Genomic DNA, 14,984 nt, shown 5'->3' with positions numbered 1-14,984 from the left:
ACACCATGTGACCACTGGTATAGGAACTAGGCCTAAGCACAATGAGAAACTCAGACAGGAGAGTACTGCAAATGTTAGAATAAGGAAAGGTTCTCATAAAAGTATAATTAAAAATAATGTAATTATATTTCATCAAAATATTGGGAGTTTAAAGAATAAAATAGATGAGCTTCTGGTTTGTTTAGAAGATTTAGAAGCTGAGGATGAAATAGATATACTATGCCTGTCTGAGCATCACATTGTTACTGATATGAAAAAGGTAAATGTAAGTGGATATAAGCTCTCTGCACATGTAATGAGAGAAAATATGGAGAGAGGAGGAGTTGCCATATATGTCAAAAGTTATCATTGTGCAAAAAGTATAGAAACAAAAAAGTTTTGTGTAGAGAAACATATAGAAGCATGTGCCTGTGAGCTTAAATTAAAGAAAGGCACATTTATAATTGTAACTGTATATAGGTCCCCATCAGGAAATTTTCATCTATTTCTGAAAAATTTGGACTCCTTGTTGTGCTATCTGTCAGACAGGGGGAAGCATATTATTATTTGTGGGGACTTCAATGTAGATTCTCTGAAAGAGGGTAATAGGAAAAATGACCTTGAAGTATTACTCGGTTCTTTCAATTTGGCACCCGTTATTGATTTTCCTACTCGGGTGGTAAAGGATAGCAGCTCACTGATAGATAACTTATTTATAGACCAAGATAAGTTTAACCAGATAAATGCTCAGCCCGTTGAGAATGGACTTTCTGATCATGGTGCACAGCTAGTTACAATATATGACATAGCTCCATTCAGCAATACTAAACAGTCCTCCAAAGTAGTACGTTCAGTCAACGATTTAACAATTGCAAGTTTCAGGGAAAGCCTACAGCAGTTAGACTGGGATGAGGTGTACCGTGAACCTGATGCCAATTTAAAATTTAATTTATTTCATGACATTCTTGTAAATGCATTTGAAAACTGCTTCCCCAAGAAATTAGTTAAATATACTAGTAAGAAACCTTGTAACAAACCATGGCTTACTAAGGGTATAAAAATATCTTGTAACCGGAAAAGGGAAATGTATCTGACAGTAAGAAAGAGTAGTGACCCAGAAACTATCAAACATTATACAAACTACTGTGTTATATTAAGAAAATCCAGGAGTATGTGTATCATGTATGAAATCAGCAACTCTGATAATAAAATTAAAACAATTTGGAATATTATTAAAAGAGAAACAGGTCAACCAAGAGCAGAGGAAGACAGTATTACCATCAAATTGAATGAAAACTTTACGAACAAAAAGTCAGAAGTTGAAAATATTTTTAATAATCATTTTCTAAATGTTGTGGATATTGTAGGATCCAGGTGTTCATTAGAAGATGCTAGGCTGTTAATGGAAGAGGCCATACCTATGCAATTTGATACAATTGAAATCTCACCCACTTCTCCCTCTGAAATTAGGAAAATAATAAACTTGCTTAAAAGCAAAAACTCACATGGAATTGATGGCATTTCCAGCAAAATACTAAAAGCTTGTTCTCAACAGATAAGTAAGATTCTCAGCCACCTGTGTAATAGCTCTCTGGAACAGGGCATTTTCCCTGATAGACTGAAATATGCTATTGTTATACCTTTGCATATAAAGGGGGATAGATCTGATGTCAACAATTACCGTCCAATCTCCCTTCTAACAGCTTTATCCAAAATTTTTGAGAAAGTAATGTATTCAAGAGTAGCTTCACATATCTGTAAAAATGAAGTACTAACAAAATGTCAGTTTGGTTTCCAGAAAGGTTTTTCAACAGAAAATGCCATATATGCTTTCACCAATCAAATTTTGAATGATCTGAATAACCGAACACCACCCATTGGGATTTTTTGTGATCTCTCAAAGGCTTTTGATTGTGTAAATCATGAAATTCTGCTAGACAAGCTCATGTATTGTGGCATGAGTGGGATAGTGCACAAATGGTTTAATTCGTACCTAACTGGAAGAGTGCAGAAAGTTGAAATATGTAGTTCTCATAACATGCAAAGATCAGCACATTCCTCAAACTGGGGAACTATCAAGAATGGGGTTCCACAAGGGTCTGTCTTGGGTCCTTTGTTGTTCTTAATATATATTAATGACTTGCCATTCTGTATTCATGAGGAGGCATAGTTAGTTCTCTTTGCTGATGATACAAGTATAGTAATCACACCTGACAAACAAGAATTAACTGATGAAATTGTCAATACTGTCTTTCAGAAAATTACTAAGTGGTTCCTTGTAAATGGACTCTCACTGAATTTTGATAAGACACAGTACATACAGTTCCGTACAGTGAATGGTATGACGCCATTAATAAATATAGACCTTAATCAGAAGCATATAGCTAAGGTAGAATATTCCAAATTTTTAGGTGTGCCCATTGATGAGAGATTAAATTGGAAGAAACACATTGATGATCTGCTAAACATCTTAGTAAATTAGCTTACTACGCCTATTTTCACTCATTGCTTTCATATGGCATCATATTTTGGGGTAATTCATCACTGAGGAATAAAGTATTTATTGCACAAAAGCGTGTAATCAGAATAATAGCTGGAGTCCACCCAAGATCATCCTGCAGACATTTATTTAAGGATCTAGGGATATTCACAGTAGCTTCTCAGTATATATACTCTCTTATGAAATTTGTTATTAACAACCAAACCTAATTCAAAAGTAATAGCAGTGTGCATAACTACAATACTAGGAGAAAGGATGATCTTCACTATTCAAGATTAAATCTAACTTTGGCACAGAAAGGGGTGAATTATACTGGCACTAAAGTCTTTGGTCACTTACCAAATAGTATCAAAAGTCTGACAGATACCCAACAAGTATTTAAGAAGAAATTAAAAGAATTTCTGAATGACAACTCCTTCTACTCCATAGAGGAATTTTTAGATATAAATTAAGGAAAAAAAAACCAAAAAAATATTTAAAAAATAAAAAATAAAGAAAAATAAATAAATAAAAAAACACAAAAAAATAAAAAAGTTGTTATATTAACTTAAGTATGTTGTTAAATTAACTTAATTATGTCATGTATTGGAAAATTTGACTCGTTCCACATCATTACGAAATATCGTATTCATGATCCATGGAACTAGTATTAATCTAATCTAATCTAATCTAATCTAAAATCCCTGGAGAAGAAATAAAACGTTAAAGTTCGCCGATGACATTGTAATTCTGTCAGAGACAGCAAAGGACTTGGAAGAGCAGTTGAACGGAATGGACAGTGTCTTGAAAGGAGGATATAAGATGAACATCAACAGCTGCAAGCTATGGCATAAGTTTTTGGGGAGAAACCAGGTCAAGACTAAATGACATTTTTATTATGCAAAAAAGAGCTATTCGTATCATGACACACAGCCCACCACAAACTCACTGTAGACCCTTATTCAGACAACTAAAGATACTTACAATACCATCAATATATATTTTTAAATGTCTGGAAATGATAAGTAAAAATAACTGCGATCTCCAAACCAACTCAAGCTACCATGATCACAATACAAGGCATTGTAAAGACTTCCACTCTCCCTATGTAGCAAAAACTAGAAGTGAGAAACATGTTATCCACTTAGGAATAAAGCTTTTAAATGTACTTCCATCTCAAATTAAAGAATTGAAAGGCAAAAATAATTTCAAGCATGAAGTAAAAAAATACTTGATGGAAAAATGCTACTGCAGTGTAAATGAATACCTGTCTCAGACTGTGGATTGAAACCTGTACTTATTTTTTAAAAATTCAAACTAATTTAATGATGTTTTCAACTTTGTAATTATGATACTTAGGAAAAATCTGTTAAATATCCGTAATACGTTTTGTGTATATCCATAATATGTTTATATATAAAAACAAAGATGAGGTGACTTACCGAACAAAAGCGCTGGCAGGTCGATAGACACACAAACAAACACAAACATACACACAAAATCCAAGCTTTCGCAACAAACTGTTGCCTCATCAGGAAAGAGGGAAGGAGAGGGGAAGACGAAAGGAAGTGGGTTTTAAGGGAGAGGGTAAGGAGTCATTCCAATCCCGGGAGCGGAAAGACTTACCTTAGGGGGAAAAAAGGACAGGTATACACTCGCACACACGCACATATCCATCCACACATACAGACACAAGCAGAGGTCTGCTTGTGTCTGTATGTGTGGATGGATATGTGCGTGTGTGCGAGTGTATACCTGTCCTTTTTCCCCCCTAAGGTAAGTCTTTCCGCTCCCGGGATTGGAATGACTCCTTACCCTCTCCCTTAAAACCCACTTCCTTTCGTCTTCCCCTCTCCTTCCCTCTTTCCTGAGGAGGCAACAGTTTGTTGCGAAAGCTTGAATTTTGTGTGTATGTTTGTGTTTGTTTGTGTGTCTATCGACCTGCCAGCGCTTTTGTTCGGTAAGTCACCTCATCTTTGTTTTTATATATAATTTTTCCCACGTGGAATGTTTCCTTCCATTATATTGATATCCATAATATGTTTTGTGTATAAGGCATAGTTCATGATCTAAAATTGTTTATCATGAGCACATACTTTTGTTTTTTGGGTAATAAGTTCTTGTACACTACTTATGTACTATGTGTATGTAATTTGTTTGCTGTTTGTGTATGTTTGTCAATTTATTATTTGTATGTGTTGTTATGTGTCACGTGTAATCAAATGACTAATCCTATATCACATGTGTGATCTATTGGATGCTAAATAAATAAATAAATAAAAAAGCAAAACGAGGATAATGGAATATAGTCAGATGATGTGAGGGAATTAGATTAGGAAATGAGACACTTAAAGTAGTAAAAGAGTTTTGCTATTTGGGGAGCAAAATAACTGATGATGGTCGAAGTAGAGAGGATATAAAATGTAGACTGGCAATGGCAAGGAAAGCGTTTCTGAAGAAGAGAAATTTGTTAACATCGAGTATAGATTTAAGTGTCAGGAAGTCGTTTCTGAAAGTATTTGTATGGTGTGTAGCCATGTATGGAAGTGAAACATGGATGATAAATAGTTTGGACAAGAAGAGAATGGAAGCTTTTGAAATGTGGTGCTACAGAAGAATGTTGAAGATTAGATGGGTAGATCACATAGCTAATGAGGAGGTACAGAACAGGATTGGGGAGAAGAGAAGTTTGTGGCATAACTTGACTAGAAGAAGGGATTGGTTGGTAGGACATGTTCTGAGGCATCAAGGGATCACGAATTTAGTATTGGAGGCAGCATGGAAGGTAAAAATCATAGAGGAGACCAAGAGATGAATACACTAAGCAGATTCAGAAGGATGTAGGCTGCAGTAGGTACTGGGAGATGAAGAAGCTTGCACAGGATACAGTAGCATGGACAGCTGCTTCAAACCAGTCTCAGGACTGAAGACCACAACAACAACAACAACAAGTGTTAACAGTGGGGATAAAACTGAATTAATATTCACTGTGTTTAATGCATAATGCTCAGCAGTGTGCAAAAGCAATTTTGCTTTGTAAAATCAGACCATGTACTGTAAATGGAAGAAAGACTTGCAAAAGTAATAAAAGTGCCAAAATGAAACTTACAAAACTGTGAAAGAAAAGCTATCCAAAAGATTTACTCTACAGGATGGCCACGAAGTCCCATTACCCCCATTAATGACCAACATAAACCCGAATAAATAACAAGCACAATAGCTGTTTGGACGAGTTTTCTTGAGATATGAACCTACAAAGCTGCTCATGAGAGGGAATGCACCATTACTGATGGAGATCTATTTGACTGGGCCCTCTGGATTGCAACTGAGATGAATAAAGAAGATTTCAAGTCTTCTTCAATCTGGTTAAGTAGATTCAAGAAATCATTCAGTATAGGAAGTCGCAAAACAACTAAGTTTATTTCAAGTAAAAGTATAGAGCAGACACCATCAAAGCATAGCTGACATGAAGATGAGGCTTGCTGTTAACCCACATCTGCTGCATCTAATGCCGATCAGTCAGGTTTCATGAAAAACCTGTGAGCAGACTGCACTTTATCATTTTGAGGCAAGAGAGGACAGAGACTGTTGTGCAGTCGATTAATGCTATGACACATTCATACACAATAATGACAATGGTAAGTATGAGCGAATTAGTGTTTCCACAGCTTTATATCTGTCTTCCTGGACCTAGAACCAAACATTAAAAAAATGGACTGTTTAGTAGCTAAAATCTTATAATCAGCCAATCAAAATCTGCAAAAATAGGAAAGAATAATTTTTTAAACAATGGAAAATCCAGCATGGAATGTAACAGTATTATGAAAAGGAATGTTGCTACTCAACATATAGAGGAGATGCTGAGTCGCAGATAGGCACTAAAAAATGATTCTCACAATTAAAGCTTTCGGCCATTAAGGCCTTTCTCAACAATAGACAACCCCCCCCCCCCCCCCCCCCCAACACACACACACGCAAACGCAGCTCACACACACGACTACAGTCTCAAGCAACTGACTGCAGTCGTGTGTGTGAGTTGTGTTTGCATTTGTGTGTGTGTGTGTGTGTGTGTGTGTGTGTGTGTGTGTGTGTGTGTGTGTGTCTGTCTGTCATCTATTGTTGATGAAGGCCTTAATGAATGATAGCTTTAATTGTAAGAGACTTTGTTTTGCTGTGCCTATCTGCGACTCAGCATCGCTGCTATATGGTGAGTAGCAACTTTCCTTTTCATAACATTGTTACAAAGAATAATTTTTAACATTTCAATTCAAATAGTTTCAACTAGTTGCAGAAATTAATTCATTGCTTTTGTTGGACTCTTGAACTGGACATAGCAATACTTCTGTCTTTAAGGAGTGTGGCAAATAGACTGTTGATAAAATGCAGGTTTGACCTGGAATGACCAATATGACTCTTAATAAAGAAATTTTCCGACTGTGGAAGGTATTTGTAAGGAAATTGTTGGACAGTAGAATTTCTGATAGCTCCATGGCATTTGAGGTGTATCAGGAGAACAAAATTCCTAGATTTCAGTCATCTGTGCATTATCAGTTCGCACTGGCACATTTTACAAATTGCTGTAAGTGTGCACAGTATGCAGCACAATAAGCAGAGCAATGGCCAGGACCATTTCTTACTCCACCTCAATTCTGTCTAAATAAAACTAGTAATTACTGTGATGAGCCTGAAAGCATTAATTTTTCTTTCCTCAGGTGTGCCTGGTGTAAGGAAAATGTTTGTTTGCAATATTCAAATGACACTGTTTTACTGTGATGACTATGGGAAATAAAGAAGGAAGTGTTTTATTGTTATTAAAATGTACTATGTTCAAAAATTATCATAGTAAAAATGCTACAGGAATTGTTATAAAATGATCAATGCGGAAGAAATAATTCATTTCAGTAAATTAAAGTCATGTTTCCTCTGCTTGTCATCTTTGTAAGAATTACATAAGTAGCAATTTAGCTGTCAATACAAACTGCCTCTTCTTTAAAACATCATAGATTACATTTCTTGTATTGTTTAGGTGCTTCAAATTTGCTTGTATCACTCCAGATAATAGCATTAAGCATGCTCTCTTGTCCATGCTGATCATGAGCTAGGCAGAAAGGGCTGTACAAACCACTGTAATAAGTAGCTTTTGTGCGACAAAAATAAGTAAATTCAACAATTTTTAAAAAAGACTTGCAGTGTGTTTTAGCAGTTAAAATTTTGACACTGCATTTCTTTCGCTGTATTCTTCCTGCATAAAAAATTTAGTGGTGGGTTTTGACATATCAGATTGGACCATTCCCATGTTAGAGAAAAGCAGATACTTTTTTTTTAAAAATGTCACTGCTCATTCTGTTATTCTAATCACCTATTGTTTTTAAAACTGTGAATATGTATAACTTTACACAGAATACTATCAGTTGTCTAAACACTGCAAAAGACTTAATGCGAAAACTTGTGATAACTGGAAGTTACATCCGTCAGTCCAAATATTCTGACAAAACTGCATAAAATGGCATAGTACCAAGCTATGATGCTTATATGGAGGTGGGTGTGGCAACTTTAAATGTGGAGCCAGCCTCTTGTGCCATTTGATGACACTTCGTCCTGAGGTGGATCGGTGTTCCCAAGAGCTGAATAGGTCTCCTTGCCTCACATGAATTATTTTGGCCATCCACTGGAAGGTGCCTGATGCTACTTGCCTTGCATATACAGGGTGAGTCACCTAACATTACTGCAGGATATATTTCGTAAACTACATCAAATACTGACGAACCGATTCCACAGACCGAACGTGAGGAGAGGGGCTAGTGTAATTGGTTAATACAAACCATACAAAAATGCACGGAAGTATGTTTTTTAACACAAACCTTCGTTTTTTTTTAAATGGAACCCCATTAGTTTTGTTAGCACATCTGAACATATAAACAAATACGTAATCAGTGCCATTTGTTGCATTGTAAAATGGTAATTACATCCGGAGATATTATAACGTAAAGTTGACGCTTGAATACCACTCCTCCACTGTTCGATCGTGTGTATCGGAGAGCACCGAATTACGTAGGGATCCAAAGGGAACGGTAATGGACCTTAGGTACAGAAGAGACTGGAACAGCACATTACGTCCACATGCTAACACCTTTTTATTGGTCTTTTTCACTGACGCACATGTACATTACCATGAGGGGTGAGGTACACGTACACACGTGGTTTCCGTTTTCAATTACGGAGTGGAATAGAGTGTGTCCCGACATATCAGGCCAATAGATGTTCAATGTGGTGGCCATCATTTCCTGCACACAATTGCAATCTCTGGCGTAATGAATGTCATACACGCCGCAGTACATCTGGTGTAATGTTGCCGCAGGCTGCCACAATACGTTGTTTCATATCCTCTGGGGTTTTAGGCACATCACGGTACACATTCTCCTTTAACGTACCCCACAGAAAGAAGTCCAGAGGTGTAAGATCAGGAGAATGGACTGACCAATTTATGCGTCCTCCACATCCTATGAAACGCCCATCGAACATCCTGTCAAGGGTCAGCCAAGTGTTAATTGCGGAATGTGCAGCTGCACCATCATGCTGATACCACATACATCAAAGCGTTTCCAGTGGGACATTTTTGAGCAACGTTGGCAGATCATTCTGTAGAAACACGATGTATGTTGCAGCTGTTTGGGCCCCGGCAATGAAGTGAGGACCAATGAGGTGGTCACCATTGATTCCGCACCATACGTTTACAGTCCACGGTCGCTGTCGCTCTACCTGTCTGAGCCAGCGAGGATTGTCCACGGACCAGTAATGCATGTTCCGTAGATTTACTGCCCCGTGGTTTGTGAAACCCGCTTCGTCGGTAAACAGGTAGAACTGCAATGCATTCTCTGTTAATGCCCATTGACAGAATTGCACTCGATGATTAAAGTCATCACCATGTAATTGCTGATGTAGCGACACATGAAACGGGTGAAAGCGGTGATGATGCAGTATGCGCATGACACTACTTTGACTCAGTCCACCGGCTCTCGCAATGTCCCGTGTACTCATGTTGGGGTCCTGGCAACAGCAGCTAACACACCAACTGCACCCGCTTCTCCTGTGACGGGCCTGTTACGGACCCATTTGCATGCTACGACCATACCTGTTGCATACAGTTGGCGGTAGATGTTTTGAAATGTGTGGCACGTTGGATGCTCTCTGTCTTGGTACCATTCTGCATACACCCTGCAGGCTTCAGCTGCATTTTGTCGACACTCGCCATAGATGAGTATCATCTCCACCATTTCAGAGTTCGAATACACCATGGTCACAGTTCCTACAACACTACACTATCACAGACGTCTGGTAACACGATGTACTACAGTTGGTCTGCGTGCGGAGACGAATGCAGAATAACAATAGCTGCAAGCGCTACATGCAGACACTGCGACAGCTAGACCAAACCACAACAGTGCACTACAGCCACACTTGTAAACACGGTCATCATCGTAAACATGTCCCTGCAGATACTGCTCACTGACCGTGGCCCGTGTTTGTTACAACACGCAACTGAACGTCGGAGGTTTCAAGCGTCAACTTTAGGTTACAATATCTCTGGATGTAATTAACATTTTACAATGCAACAAACGGCACTGATTACGTATTTGTTTATATGTTCAGATGTGCTAACAAAACTAATGTGGTTCCATTTTAAAAAAGTAGGTTTGTGTTAAAAAACATACTTCTGTGCATTTTCGTATGGTTTGTATTAAACAATTACACTAGCCCCTCTCCTCACGTTCGGTCTGTGGAATCGGTTCGTCAGTATTTGATGTGGTTTACGAAATATATCCAGCGGTAATGTTAGGTGACTCACCCTGTATAAGTGGACCTGGCAGTCAGTAGTTTTACTCCAGATAATGATGGTGGAGACAGCTGTTGAAAGCTCAAGGATTTTATTAAAAATGACATGGGTTGAAAACTGAGAAACTTTTGTTCAGGTTTGTGAGGTGACTCTAGAAGAATTATACGATGGCGGTTCAGAAAGTAACCTCCGATTGGTCACAGTGCGGGTTGTGGGGGGAGTAGCGACACCATCTGTGCGTTCACGCACTCAACAGGTCAGTCGGCATCAAGCTGTGGTCGAGTGAACGTCGTACCTGCGCTAGTTTAGTTTTTGTGGCAGTTTGAAATGTGTGCTGCAATAGAAAACCCCGCCAAATGTGAAGTGCATGCTGTCATAAGGTTTTTTACAGCCAAAGGATATTCTGCAGCAGCTATTCATCGTGAGCTTTGTGCCGTGTATAGACCAAGAGTTATGAGTGAAGAAGTTGTCCATGAATGGGTACGTTTATTTAAAAGTGGACGAGAAAACGTTCATGATGAAGAGAGGAGTGGTAGACCATCATTGGTGACTGACGAACTCGTTCAGACAGTTGATGCAAAAGTTCATGAAAATCGACGTTTCTCAATGTCAGAGTTGTCTACTGGTTTTCCACAGATTTCTAAGACTCTCTTGTACGAGATAGTGACAGCAAGATTGGGTTACCATAAGTTCTGTGCACGATGGGTGCCCAAAATTCTTACCGACCACCACAAAACTCAAAGAATGGCCTCTGCATTAGACTTTCTGTCACGTTATGAGGACGAAGGAGAACCATTGTTAAACAGAATTGTGACCGGTGATGAAACCTGGATTAAGTACGTGAACCCTGAGACAAAAGAACAATCAAAGATGTGGGCACATTCAAATTCGCCTACCAAACCAAGAAAAGCCTCGCAAGATTTTTCTGCCAGAAAACTGATGGCAACGGTGTTTTGGGATGCCAAAGGGGTGTTGTTGGTTGAATTCATGGAACGTGGTACAACCATTAATCAAGACGTGTACTGTGAAACAATAAAAAAGTTACGACAGGCTATACAGAACAAACGCCGTGGTATGCTGACTTCCGGTATCGTTTTTTTGCACGATAACGCCCGTCCTCACTCTGCTCGCAGAACAACGGCCCTTCTTGAGTCCTTCAAGTGGGACGTTATCAACCATCCACCTTACAGCCCAGACCTGGCGCCAAGTGATTATCACCTCTTCATGCATTTGAAGAAATGGCTTGGGTCACAGTGGTTTGATGACGACGAAGAGCTCAAAGATGCGGTCACAGGCTGGCTCCAGGCACAAGCGGGTGATTTTTATGCAGAAGGAATTTCAAAGCTTGTGAAGAGATACGATAAGTGCCTCAATCGCTATGGAGACTATGTAGAAAAATAGTGCAAAGATGTAGTTGTAAGATGTATATATTAAAATATTTTTATTTAACTTGGTGTATTTTTTTAAATCAACCAGAGGTTACTTTCTGAACGGCCCTCGTATAAATATCTTACATGATATTTCCTTTACAGATACACCACATTTTTTAGAATCCTAAAAAGGAATAAATACAGAGTTCATATGTTTGTCCTGTTTCATGTTACTTGTTGGTATTATTCCTGAGGTATTCAAACGGTGTGACATACCCAAAACACTCATCACTTTTCTTTCCATTTGCTATTTAGTTTTAAAGTGTGCTGCTATTCATTATACTAAGTGGAAATTTTGTCCACATCATCTTGCATTTTCTTGCAGTTGTCCAAGGAAGATATTATGCTGTACACAAAAGCAGCATCAGCAAACAATCTGATACTGCTGCTGACCCTATCTGATAACTCGTTTATGTTCACTGAGACCACTGAACATTCAATTACACTTCTGTGGGGCATGTGTGATTTTTGTTGGACAGTATGCATGCAGATTGTTACTAGCCAAAGGTTTAGTGGGCATTCATATATCTGTGAAGATACTTTATATATCTAAAAACAAAGATGATGTGACTTACCAAACGAAAGCGCTGGTAGGTCGATAGACACACAAACAAACACAAACATACACACAAAATTCTAGCTTTTGCAACCAACGGTTGCTTCGTCAGGAAAGAGGGAAGGAGAGGGAAAGACGAAAGGATGTGGGTTTTAAGGGAGAGGGTAAGGAGTCATTCCAATCCCGGGAGCGGAAAGACTTACCTTAGGGGGAAAAAAGGACAGGTATACACTCGCATACACACACGTATCCATCCGCACATACAGACACAAGCAGACATATTTAAAGGCAAAGAGTTTGGGCAGAGATGTCAGTCAAGGCGGAAGTGCAGAGGCAAAGATGTTGAATCCCCCTAAGGTAAGTCTTTCCGCTCCCGGTATTGGAATGACTCCTTACCCTCTCCCTTAAAACCCACATCCTTTTGTCTTTCCCTCTCCTTCCCTCTTTCCTGACGAAGCAACCGTTGGTTGCGAAAGCTAGAATTTTGTGTGTATGTTTGTGTTTGTTTGCGTGTCTATCGACCTGTCAGCGCTTTCGTTTGGTAAGTCACATCATCTTTGTTTTTAGATATATTTTTCCCACGTGGAATGTTTCCCTCTATTATATTCATACCATTAATGTGAAGATACTTTGTATGATTGTATCACAGTTGCTGGTTGACGATGTGACACATTGTCAAAAACTTTCAGAAATCTAGGATCATGATACAATCCATTCTCTCCTATTTCAAGAAATACTATTTTTAAGTAGATGAAGCAAATATACAAACTGTTTGAAACTTCCTCATCATCATCTTCATCATCATCATCATCACCAGGATTTCATTCCAGTGAGCTGGGTAGGAACTTTGTGAACGGCATGCCTCCATTGGTTTCTGTCCTAGTATAGCTTTTCTCTTTCCACTACATCCCATGTTACTCCTCTACTCTCTTGAAACTCCCTGTCAGATTAAAACTGTGAGTGGGACCGGGACTCGAACCCAAGACCTTTGCCTTTCATAGGAAAGTGCTCTACTGACCGAGCAACCCAAGCACAACTCACTATCCAAACCTCATAGCTTTACTTCTGACATTACCTTATCTCCTACCTTTGAAACTTCACAGAAGTTCTCCTACACAACTTGGGGGACTAGCACTCCTGGAAGAAAGAATACTGTGGAGACTTAGCTTAGTCACAGCCTGGGGAATGTGTCCAGAGTTGTGGCTGGGTAGTTCAGTTGGTAGAGCACTTGCCTGCAAAAGGCAAAGATCCTCAGTTCAAGTCTTAGTCTGGCACACAATTTTAATCTGCTAGGAATTTCCGTATCAGCGCGCACTGTGCTGCAGAGTGAAAAATTCATTCTACATACCTTTTAGTTTTAAAGGAAAGATGAGAAGGCTGTGACAAGTCAGAGGTTTGAGTTAGTCTTCAGGATGAGTCTGGAAGCTAATGTGCCACTTTTCTTTGTGACATGATTACACATCACAGATCAGTCAAACAGGTTGGAGAGAAGATGGGGGGATCCTTAGTTTTTGAATGGTGGATAGCTCAATTGTCTCTATGCTCTTGGAGGGTTAGGACAGGTTCTTCCGTGTACCCTTATGTTGTGATCTTGTTGAATTTATGATGGAGAAAACTTTAGAGCAACACTAAGCTACGAAGTTTTGTGTGAAGCTCAAAAAGATGCCACTGGAAACTTTTTGATTGTTTGAGGAAGCTTTCAGGGATGATTGTCTTTCAAAATTTCAGTTGAACAGATGGCACAAGATGTTTAGAGAATGTTGGTAGAAGGTCACTGATGAGGTCTGTGCAGGACGCCCATCAAAATTGCGAACGGGTGACCATATGACTTGTGTGTGCCAGGTACTGAATTCAGACCATTGAATGAGTGCGTGCTTGACATTAGAATTACCAGACTTGATGGAAATGAGTGTTCATGAGATTGTATTGGAAGACTTGGCCATGCAGAGGATTTGTGCATTGTGGAAACTGCACCATAATAAGGTGCCAGCTCACACTGCCTTTGTTGTCACGACCTACTTGACCTGTATCAGTGTGACAACAATGCCACAGCCACCCTACAGTTCCGACCTGGCACTGGTGGACTTTGTTTTGTTTCCTTAGTTGAAAACGGGCCTCAAAGGAAAGCATCTCAAGTCAGTGGACAATGTGGAAACTATTCCAATGGATTCCCTGAAGAACATTCAGAAATCTTACGATGCATGGAAATCTTGCTGTCAGAAATGTATTGATGCAGAAGGATCATACTTCCGAGAATTTTATGTTGTTGAACCTGTAAGTGATGCATTACTTTCAGGACAAGCCCTGTGTGAGGAGCACTTAGGTGACACAGTCAGTAAGTAGTATGTTGCCTGTGAAAGGAGATGTTTGGCCACTCCTGGTTCACAGATTTGAGTTGTCACAAGTAGTTATTCAATTATGATGGAACTTTTTCAACAAAACTTTTACATTTACATAAAAATTAAAAATCAATGATTTTTGGAAACACAACAGTATTGCAGTGAACACACTACTTGGTAAAATGTGGTTTCACATGTTTCTCTGTCACTGATGTTGTAGGGCTTCAAGAGTAAGATTTAATACTTTTACATATTTCTGTCAGAAGCACGCTGAAGGAAAATATTAGCCAGCCATTCTATCTTTTTGCAGTTTTACAAAAAAGTAGTCTTAATAATCCATAAGCTACTTCACATTTCTCACTTGATT

General features: G+C 38.9%; 1 protein-coding gene across 1 annotated transcript in view; it reads right to left on the bottom strand.

Annotated features, from left to right (window-relative positions):
- LOC126456882 (kelch-like protein 10) overlaps positions 1-14,984 on the bottom strand; it is a 138,656-nt gene that overhangs the window by 34,469 nt on the left and 89,203 nt on the right. The gene's annotated exons all lie outside the window — the stretch shown is intronic.

The sequence above is a fragment of the Schistocerca serialis genome, chromosome 1 (genome assembly GCF_023864345.2).
Source record: "Schistocerca serialis cubense isolate TAMUIC-IGC-003099 chromosome 1, iqSchSeri2.2, whole genome shotgun sequence".
In the NCBI taxonomy this organism is placed as follows: domain Eukaryota; kingdom Metazoa; phylum Arthropoda; class Insecta; order Orthoptera; family Acrididae; genus Schistocerca; species Schistocerca serialis.
This window is presented reverse-complemented; position numbering and strand designations above follow the sequence as displayed.